Raw genomic sequence first — 11,377 nt, forward strand, 5'->3', positions numbered from 1 at the left:
GTAAATTGAGAAAATACGCTTAAATATACCAGAGATAGAAAACAGAAACTGGAGCTGGCGCTATGTTGAGCTTATTATATTGATAAGTAGCGGTCTAAGTGCCCATATAAATTACAAACAAGTAAATTGTTGTTTCTTTGTTGAAATTATAACAACAACTTGGAAAGCAGACGAAACAGAAAAGGTAAGAAGCATTATTTGAGACAAGAGCATATTAATATAATAGGCGCAGACCTGTAGCGGAACTGACTTTACCCTGCGTTGACGTAATTCCGATTTTTGTGAAAAAGGCTTATCCCGGTAATGGACGAAAGAGGGGGGAGGGGGGAGGGGGGAATGGCGGGCGCTGGGTCTTGCGCATTAAGTGGAGGGATGTTTGTTCGCGTTGGTTTTGGATGGCGGCGCTGCCGGCCATGGGAAGGAAAGGGGAGTGTGCTGAGGCATGGGCTGTGAATGGGACTTTGCAGACTGCGGCGGTAAACTCACGCTACCGCGGCGGTAACTCACGCTACCGCGGCGGCTTGAAGAAGCTGCTGGGATGTGATCGAAGCCGTGAGCGGCGGGCTGGCGTTCGCTTTGGTAGATCGGCGCGGGATGTTTGCGCTGGGGCTGGCGAGTGCTTCCCGCAGACCTGCCACGGTCCATTTCGCTGTTGCTGGAGCGGATGAGAAGGCTGAGGCGTCGGAAGACGTCGGGGAAGGTGCCGGTGATGGCGTGGCGAGAAGGCCTGCGGCCCCGTGGTGCAGCCGCGGGCTCGGTTGTAGGATCCTGCGGGGCGGTGGTGGCTTGAGTTGCGGCTAGGGTTGCTACGGGATCTCGTGCCGCTTAAAAAGCGTTATCCTCTGGATAAAAGGTGATCTCGGACATGTTCTCGGTGGTTGGATGTGCCAAAGTGTTGATGAAACAAGAGATAGTGAAGGTAGGAATGTTGTGATATTTATAGGGATTTCCTGGGTTGATTGGATAAGGGGAATGATTGCTGATGGTGAACCAGCCGTGTTAATTATCTGCGCGAGCTCCTCCCTAAATTTGTTCAGAAAACATCACATAAAAGTGAAACAAGATTAGCAGAGGATGGTTTCAATCCATCGACTTCTGGGCCCAGCACGCTTTCGCTGTGCCACTCTGCTGAAAGTCACCCCAGATGGGACTCGAACCCACAATCCCTGGCTTAGGAGGCCAGTGCCTTATCCATTAGGCCACTGGGGCTGTCATGCAGTGGTTTACTTTTTCTTTTAGTTCTTCATCTCATTCAGCTTCTGGATGAACAACTTTTGTGAGAGGACCAAGTGACTTTAGGTTTTCACAAACAGGCTCTGAACATTTCTCTTTTTGGGAGGCTCTGTCATATATACAAGCTCAGAAGTCTTAGCAGAGAATGGTTTCGATGCATCGACCTCTGGGTTATGGGCCCAGCAAGCTTCCGCTGTGCCACTCTGCTTTCCTTGACGAGAGTACCATACGCCGGTCTTTCCAAAACCACATGAGCCTGGCACACATTTCTAACTAGTCTATTATGTATGAATTTTTTTGCTAATTACAACAAGTTTACCAGTTGCAGCGTCATTTCTTTAAGCAGCACCTGGACACATATGAAAGCCAAAAAAGCTTAGCAGAGGATGGTTTCGATCCATCGACCTCTGGGTTATGGGCCCAGCACGCTTCCGCTGCGCCACTCTGCTTGCCTTGATGAAGAGCCTGTGCACTTGTTTTTTCAACATAACTTGAATCTTGCACACATTTCTAACTTGTCTTGCAGCACCTGGGCACATATAAAAGTGACACAAGCTTAGCAGAGGATGGTTTCGATCCAACGACCTCTGGGTTATGGGCCCAGCACCCTTCCGCTGCGCCACTCTGCTTGACTTGTTGTAGAGCTCGTGCACTGGTCTTTTCAACATCACTTGATTCTGGCACACGTTTCTAACTTGTCTTGCAGCACCTGAGCACATATAAAAGTGAAACAAGATTAGCAGAGGATGGTTTCAATCCATCGACTTCTGGGTTATGGACCCAGCACGCCTTCGCTGCACCACTCTGCTGAAAGTCACCCAAGATGGGACTCGAACCCACAATCCCTGGTTTAGGAGGCCAGTGCCTTATCCATTTTTTTTTTTTTTTTTTTTTTTAAACATGTTAATACATTTTAAAAACAGTCTGAATCACATTCTGGCAACAATACATTAAATCGAAACCATGTCATTTCAATAAATGGGTTATCATTTACAAAAATTTTGACAAAAACATCTTTCTCTTCATTCATATTACAGTAATCAAACAAAACATTTAAAATAAAACACATCTTCACCTTAAAAAGTTTGCACACAGGTATTTTTGTTTTCTTTTGTTTGACAAAATTTCATTTGCTCCAAATTACAAATCTAGCAATGGTTAATATCAAATTTAAAAAACACACATTCTTAAAATTACCTTTAGAACCAAATAAATACATTGTTTCCCATTCTTCATCAATACATCTTTGTTCTACTCCCAATTTACTTGTCATTTATTTTAATTTTTTTATAAAACATTTTAACCCTGTGCATTTAAAAAAATATGTATCAATCCTTCATCTTCCCTATTACATACCTTGCATATTGCATCACTTGCCATTCCAAATTTACACAGTCTCATTTCACTTAATAAACAATTATGTCTTAAAATATAATCAAAGTTTTCTAAAATTGGACTTTTCCACCAAGCTCTTAGATTTTTCCATATTTTCTTAGTTTCCATACTTGGGTACAATCTTTGCCAATATCCTTCTGCTTTTGGTGTGATAAAAACATCTTCACATAAACAAGAATAAAACATCTTTAAAATACCATCTTTAAAAGCATGCTGTTTGTCATTACTTTTAAAATCAATCATCATTCCATCATTACCTTTTGTTTCTTCTGTACCTTCTATAATATTTATCCATTCTTCCGGTATTACTTCTTTCATTTGTTTGTATTGTTTTTCTAAGACTGTTTTAGTTTCATTGTCATAATTTTCTACAATTGCGTCTCTTATTACTTGCACCGGTACAAAACCAGGTATCACTTCATACAAGATATCTTTTATTTGCTTTATCCCCGCATAAAACCATTTTTTATAAAAAATGGTATCATTTCCCTTTTTAATTTGATTATTTAAAAACAATGGTTGTCTTAAAATCTCTTCCCTGGTAAAAGACGTACAAACAACATGCTTTCTAAAATCACCCCATGCTTTTACAACCTCTTTATAAAACTCTGGTATTCCGTTCATCATGTTTTCTTTTAGCTTCATCCATAAAACATCATCTCCCATTTTTCCACATTTATTTAAAAAATAGTTAATTACACCCTTCCACGCATATTTCCCATGTTTCCAGTATTTATTAATAGTTTTTATTCTTATACTTTTCATTCTTATTAATGGATCTATTAGTCCCAACCCTCCTTCCTCCACCTTTCCAATTAGAGTGTCATAAGCAATTTTCGATGGTTTCCCCTCCCATAAAAAGTTTAAAACAATAGATTTTATTTTTTTCTACACCCATATAGGCAAACTCACAGAACCCAATACATACCACATTTTTGATAAAAACAAAGAATTAATAACTAAAACCTTCCCTTTTAAAAATAATCCTCTTAATTTCCAGAAATTTAATCTCTTCTCCATTCCTTTTAAAACCTCCTCCCATACCACTTCTCTTATTTCATTTTCATTTTCTCCAACCCTTATACCTAAAATTTTCATACTCTTCTTTTCTTCCTTAAATTGCATTTTATTCAGCAGATCATTCGGTAATCCAATTTTCATGTATGTAGTTTTTTCTTTATTAACTTTTGCCCCTGTTCCTTTACAATATCTTTCTAAAACTTCCATTACTTTATCCATACTTTTAATATCTTTTACAAACAATGTCGTGTCATCTGCATATTGAAATATTTTTTGTTCTGATTCTTCTCCTTTTATGCGTATTCCTTTTATGTTCTTTTCCTGGTCTACTGCCAGTCCTAAAGCTTCAGATACTAAAGTGTATAATAATGCTGACATAGGACAACCTTGTCTGATTGATATCGTTATTTTAAAATCTTTAGTTAAAAAACCATTCACTTTTACACAACTACTTATATCTGTATATAAACATTTTATCCATTTTAAAAAATTCTCCCCAAAACCAAATCTCTCCATCACATGTATCAAGTATTTGTGTTCAACTCTATCAAAAGCCTTTTCTAAATCCACACTTATTATATATCCTGTTTCTTTCTCCTCCTTCATGTACCATATCATATCTCTTATATTGTTAATGACATGAGTAATATCTCTTTTTAGAACAGCATATGCTTGATTTGTAGTAATTATATTTGGTACTACTATTTTCAATCGATTGGCTAAAATTTTGGCTAATATTTTATAATCTGTATTCAACATGCTTAGTGGTCTGTAGTTTTTCAAGTCTCTCTTATCACCTTTTTTCTTGTAAATTATTTTCACCATACCTTTCTTCATACTATTCGTTAAATTCCCTTTTTTAAAATTATCTATAAATATTTCATTTAAAATTGGACATAACACATCTTTAAAAACCTTGTAAAATTCAGCTGTTAATCCATCTATTCCTGGACTTTTACCATTTTTCAGTTGATCAATTGCAATTCCTATTTCTAATTCCGTAATCTCACTCTCACACATTTCTTTGTCTCCCTCATTAACTTTAACCTGTATTTTACTTAATACAAATTCCTCATCTTCTAAAACTATCTCATTTTTGGTAAATAAATGCTTATAGAATTCTCTGACTTCTTCCAAAATTCCTGTTTTATCTTCTACAATCCTTGCATCTTCTGTTTTAATACTTTTTATTATATCTGCTCTCTGTCTTGTTTTTTCTAATTCATAAAAATATTTCGTACTTCTTTCTCCTTCTACAATGTCTTTCGCCCTACTTCTTATTATTGCTCCTTTACACTTCTCTTCTTCTATTTTCTTTAATTCTTCCTGTAATTCTATTATCTTATCAATATTTTCATCATGCTCATTTACTTTCCTCATTTCTTCATCCCACTCTTTTTTGATCTTATTTTCTTTCATCTTTTTGACTTTTTGCCATTTTTTTGAATATTCCATTGAGAATTTTTTTATTCTTTTTTTTAGAATGTCCCACCAAAACCCTTTTTCCATTTCATACATTTCCTCATTTACACTATTAATTATTATACTTTCTATTTCCATTCTGTATTTTTCATTTTTTAGAAGTTCTGCATTTAATATCCACACCCCTGGTCCTTTGTCAGCCTCATTAAAATTCATCAATATCCATAAAAAATCATGATCACTCTCACTATAATTTTTGTAAGACGCCTTAGTGACGTAATATGCTTCCTTTTTCTTACATAAAAATAAGTCTATTCTACTTTGCTTTAGAACTCTGTCAACAATTTGTCTTCTTGAATATTCTCTTTTCATACCATTCCTCTCTCTCCACACATCCACCATATTATATTTCTCCATTATGTTATGTAGTTCATTCCTCCCTCTATCTCTTCTAAATCCCATTGAATCATCTACATCAATTCTCTGTATTACAGTGTTAAAATCACCTAACACCATAATGTTGTCATGTTTTTCTATTAACTCATTCATATCCCTGTAAAAATTAAATTTATCTCTTTCATCATTTGGTGCATGTATATTACACACTTTCATTTCTTTTCCATTACACACAAATTTAACAATTATTATTCTTCCCTTTGTGTCTTTATAATCTATATTTACTTCTTCAAATACTCCTTTTCTTATTAAAATAGCTACCCCTCTCTTCCTTTCCATATCACAGTTACTATATATTTCTCCGTTCCATAATTTTCTAATTTCATCACTTATTTTATCTTCCCATTTCGTTTCTTGTAAACATAGCACATCACATTTTTTGGTCAGACACATTAATCTTTCAAACTTTTGACATTTGGATAATCCTCTAGCATTCAGCGATACAATTGATATAGAGCTCATTAAAGAAAAGATTGGAAAAACCAAAACCCACCATTCAATCCGTTTCATTGTCTTTCAAAAAAGTATTTTTTACTTCACCCATTTCAGCTTTCCTCCTCTCCAGTCTTTTGCTCTTCTCTTCTTATCTTCTGCCTTTTAAGAACCTGTTGAATGTCTAAGCCATCTTTTCTTGTTTTTACACATCTATTCAGTCTTTCTTTTCCTTTGTTTTCCATTCCACGAATCCCCCCCCATTGTCTGCTCCTCTTACCTCAGTCAGTGTCTTTATTCCCTTATCCTCAGCTTTTTCTTTTTCTTGTCCTTTTTCGTAGTCCAGTTCATTAGTGTCCACATCGTCCTGTTCCTTAGAAAATCCTTCTTTAATCAAATTTATATCCTCTTTGTTCGCTCCTCCTCCCATCTCCATTCCTTGTTCTTCATCTTCCTTCTTTTCTTTATTCTCATCTATGTTGTTGTTCTCCTCTTCCTCGTCATCTTGTTTCTCGTCCTCTCCTTGCGTCTGCCTTTGTGAGTCATTTAACCTCTCAATTGTTGTAACTCCCATTACCTCTTGTATTTCCATTCCTGGATCTTCATTTTCCTCGTCTTCTATCTCGCATCTGCATCTTAACATTGTCTTTTGGCAGCCTTGGCACCGCGGGACTTTACAGTCTCGCGCATAATGCCCCTGCTCAAGACAATTTCTGCATGTGAATTGTGGGCAGTCCTTTTTTTCATGCTCCGGACTTACACAGATCCTGCATGTCTTCACTTGATTATCGTGAATCACTCTGAAGTACTGCACTCCTTCTTCAGTCCTGAAGCTTGTGTTGTATGGTAAAGACGTCACCTCTTGTGGAAACTTTACCCTCAAAAATCGTGTTCCGTCTGCCACCGTTGTCCCGGGATGATATCTTCTTCTTAGTGGTAGAATGGGAGTTACACCCCAATTGATTAGTTTTTGACTGATTTCCTCATCTTCTATATAGCTGGGCAGACTCAAGAAAGACACCATTCTTTCTGTTGCACACAATTTCCTTATCTCACATTCTTGTCCGTTTATCATTATTCCATTCAACAGCAAATCACAGTCCATCTCACTTTCCATAGTCATTTCAAAATCATAATTATTTTTTCTTCTCAGTCCGATCAATTTTCCCATTCCAACTTTCTCTTCAACTGCTTTAATTATCATTAGTATTGTTATATTTTCTATATCTTTAACAGTCATTGTTAATGTTGCTTCTTTCTTGTATTCCCTCTGATACCTTGTTTGTTTGCTTAATTTCTGTATCATTTGTTGTCGTTGAGATAAAACATTTCTTTTTTCTCCAACTTCTTTCTCAATTCCAATACCTTCAGTTGATTGTAGATCTCCTTTCCGTTCTTGTCCAGTTGTTTTTCTTTCTTGTTTCCTCCTTGAAACCACCGTCGCCCACGTTTCATTATTGTTTTCTCCATGTCTTTCATTTATATTCCTTTCAGTTATGTCTGCAACAAATCCTGGTTCCGCATTTCCCATCTCATGTTGTTTTACCAGTCCGTGTTCTTTGTCCATTAAATCCATATTTTGGTTGTCTCAAACCCCAAACAGAAAGACCTGTTTGGGGTTAAAAAAACCTTCCTCAAAAAAAAACTTTTTCTAACTAAAAAACAAACAAAATAAATGTGAAAAAACACCCAGAAAAATGGTGAGCCTATCTCACCTACTGCACACTACAAACTGCCAACTCACTTCCTGTTTGCTCTCTAGCGCCTCAGGTGGGGGTATGGCCGTAAGCAAGGGCTGCTCCAAAAAGTGGGCTATTTAATGATCAGCCTCCGTAAAAGCCAGCATATTATATAAATAGTGAAGAAAAGGCAAAAGCTTACAGCACCTGGTATTCCCAGGCGGTCTCCCATCCAAGTACTAACCAGGCCCGACGCTGCTTAGCTTCCGAGATCAGACGAGATCGGGCGCACTTTTTTTTTTTTTTTTTTTTTTTTTATCAAAAAGTACAAAATAAATATTTACATGACAAAAATAATTCAATTTCACATCTTTACATCTTCAAACTTATGACATGTGTATATCACTTCAAAAACACAACATAAATACAAACCACAAACCCAAATCAAAACAATGACATTTTGATGCAAGACTCATCGTAAATCATATTTATCAAAATTTTATACATAACCCTTTTCCCTCTTCTATACAAACCAGCTCATTGCCTTCCACAAAAGCCTTTTCAAATTCCTCTTTAGGCAAACATTTCCACATCAAATACACATTTTTCCTTAAAATCGTCTTGAACATTGCCCTTACATCCACTTTTTTCTTATCATAATACGCCATATTCCTCCTTACCCATATCGCATATCTTGCATTACTTAATACAAAGTTCCATAAATTCACTTTCCTATCCTTTTTATTCATGTTTATCCCAAACAAAAACAGCTTTCTCCATTCATCCCCTATCACATCTTTCCCCGTTCCTTTTTTCACCAACACTTTTAGTTCTGTATGAAATGCTTCCAACTCTTTGCATTCCAAAAAAATGTGCATTAATGTTTCTGGCTCTGTCCCACATACATCACATTCTCGTTTTACATTTTTGTTCATTTGATGAATCACCACCTTTGTATATATTCTATTATGCCTTAATTTAAAGTCCAGGTTTTCACAATCCAGTCCATTGTATTTCACATTTAAATTCCTCCAAATTGTCTTTACATTTATTCCAGGGAATACCCTTGGCCAAACCACCTCAGAGGCAGGCATTTTGATTTCCTTTTTCACCATCATCTTATAACATGTTTTCACATTTAACTGACACAAAAACTTTTTTCCCTTTTTATCTATAACATACATTTCAGGAAATCCCCAATCTCCTATTTTTACAGTCTCTTTCTCAATCCTTTGCACCCACCCTTCTGGTAGGCTTGTTTTAATGTTTTCACATTCACAATCCACTTTAGATTTCTCAATTTCATCATCCCATCCTACTACACAATCATATATAGCTCTATTTGGCAAAAAACCTTTAACATATTCATATGCCATGTCTTTCACTTTCCTAACTCCCGCCCTCATAAACAACTTATTATAAAGCATTTTCCCTCCCCTTTTAATTTTTGGATTCAGAAATAATGGCTGGTCAAGTACTTGATTTATATTGTCACATTCATAATTAACATTAACCAAAAACTCAGCCCAAGCACTAAATACTTCTTGATAAAACATTGGCATTTTCTCAGTCATAGGTTTTTTAAAAGCCATAAACAGTCCTTCCTCACCACATCCTCCACCTTTATTTAAAAAAAAATTCATATATCCCTTCCACCCATACTGTACTTTGTCACATAAATATTTTTTTATTGTTTTAACTCTTATTGCTTTCCTCTTAACCTCTAAGTCTATCAACCTCAGACCTCCCTCCTTATAGTCTGCTATCAGTGTTTTTGTTGATATTTTAATTCCTTTACCTCCCCACACAAAATTATTCACAGCCTCTTTTATTCCGTTCAAAACCCAGTCTGGCATGTCAATTGCTCCCATCACATAATTGCATTTAGTGAGTATTAACGAATTAGCCACAACCACCTTTCCTCTTAATCTCAATTCTCTTTGCCTCCAGAAATTAAGTACTTGTTTTATTTTATTTAAAACTCCAGTCCATGTGGCATCTCTAGCCTCTTTCGCATTCACTCCAATATTCACTCCTAATATCCTTAAATACTCTTTCGTTATTTTAAATGGAACATCTGACCCTTTTATCTCCACCCCTCCTATACTTATTATTTCTGACTTGTCAACATTTATCTTTGCACCTGAAGCTTTTCCATATTTTTCTATCTGCATTTTTATTCTCTTAACACTCTTTACATCCTTGACAGTAAAAGTTGTGTCATCAGCATATTGGTGGATTACACTTACTCCTCCATAAGGAATTTGAATACCTCTTATTTCTTTATCACTTTTTATCAAAGATGCCAGCGGCTCCGCTGTTATTGAATATAACAAAGCAGATAATGGGCACCCTTGTCTGACTGACCTTTCTAATGGAAAGGGGTCAGTTAATGCCCCATTAATTTTAACACAGCTCCGGGCATTGTCATATATTAATTTGATCCATTTTCTTATTCTGTCTCCAAACCCATATCTCGCCATTGTCTGCTCAATAAAACTGTGCTCCACTCTATCAAAAGCTTTATTCAAATCCACAGATAAAACCAACCCCCCTTCCCCATCCTTTCCCATGTTTTCTACAACGTCTCTTATTGTACATATGATATCCATAATGTCTCTCCCCATTATACTGTATGCTTGGCTAGGCGACACAATACTCCCTACAACCTGTTTAATTCTATTGGCTATTACTTTTGTTAAAATTTTATAATCCGAATTAAGCAGACTCAAAGGCCTATAATTTTCCAACTTCAATGGATTTCCTTTATTTTTATATAAGATAGTTATTATTCCTAAGCCCATGGATCTCGGCATTTCCCCTCTCTCCTCCATACCTTTATACAACCTTAGCAGTATTGGTGCTAGGGTCCCTATGAAGGCCTTATAGAATTCATGTGTCAAACCATCCGAGCCCGGACTTTTATTCTTTTTTGTCTGATTTATTGCATCTTTTATTTCTTCAATACCTATATCTCTTTCGCACATATTCTTCTCATCCTCGTCTAGCTTCACGTTCACAGTACTCAAGACTTCATCCACACATTCTTGTTTTACACCCTCTTTCTTGAATAATTCCCTATAAAAATTCTCCACTTCTCCTATTATCCCAACAAAATCATTTATTTTATCGCCTTTTCTATTTTCTAACTCTACAATGTGTTTTCTCCTCTGCTTTTTATTTTCTAAATTTAGGAAGAATTTTGTACTTCTTTCTCCCTCTAAAGCATACTGAGCTCTACTTCTTATTATAGCTCCCTTGCTTTTTTCCTTTTCATACTCCTCTAATTCTGTTTTTAACCTCCAAAAGCACTCTTCACTGTACTCAGGATTATTTTCTATTTTTTTCCGCGTCCCCTTTTAATGCATTTTCCAAAGCTTCTGCTTTACTCCTCCTCATAAAATCTCTTTGTTTTGAATACCTAATACTTCTTTTTTTAATTTTCTCTTTCATTCCCTCCCACCATTCACATACATTTTCCTCAAATAGAGAATTCTGCATTTCATAATTTATACATTTTACAATATTTTCTTTATATGCCTCTTCATTTAACAGATTTGCATTCAGACACCACAAACCCCCTCCCCTCTCCTCTTCACTTACACCCATCTTGACTGTCATCACAGCATGATCACTTAAACTGACAAACTTATATTTCACATTTTTAACATATTTTAACATTTCTCTTTTTGCCAAACATAAATCTATACGACTCTGTTTCAAATTACCCATCACCATTT

General features: G+C 36.0%; 2 non-coding genes across 2 annotated transcripts; both read right to left on the bottom strand.

Annotated features, from left to right (window-relative positions):
- Nucleotides 1-1,136: 1,136 nt before the first annotated feature.
- trnar-ccu (transfer RNA arginine (anticodon CCU)) lies at nt 1,137-1,209 on the bottom strand. Its single transcript has one exon. It is a non-coding gene; the product is annotated as a tRNA-Arg (tRNA).
- A 401-nt stretch (nt 1,210-1,610) lies between these two features.
- On the bottom strand, nt 1,611-1,682 carry trnam-cau (transfer RNA methionine (anticodon CAU)). Its single transcript has one exon. It is a non-coding gene; the product is annotated as a tRNA-Met (tRNA).
- Between the last annotated feature and the right edge of the window lie 9,695 nt (nt 1,683-11,377).

The sequence above is a fragment of the Garra rufa genome, chromosome 2 (genome assembly GCF_049309525.1).
Source record: "Garra rufa chromosome 2, GarRuf1.0, whole genome shotgun sequence".
NCBI classification, from domain to species: Eukaryota; Metazoa; Chordata; class Actinopteri; order Cypriniformes; family Cyprinidae; genus Garra; species Garra rufa.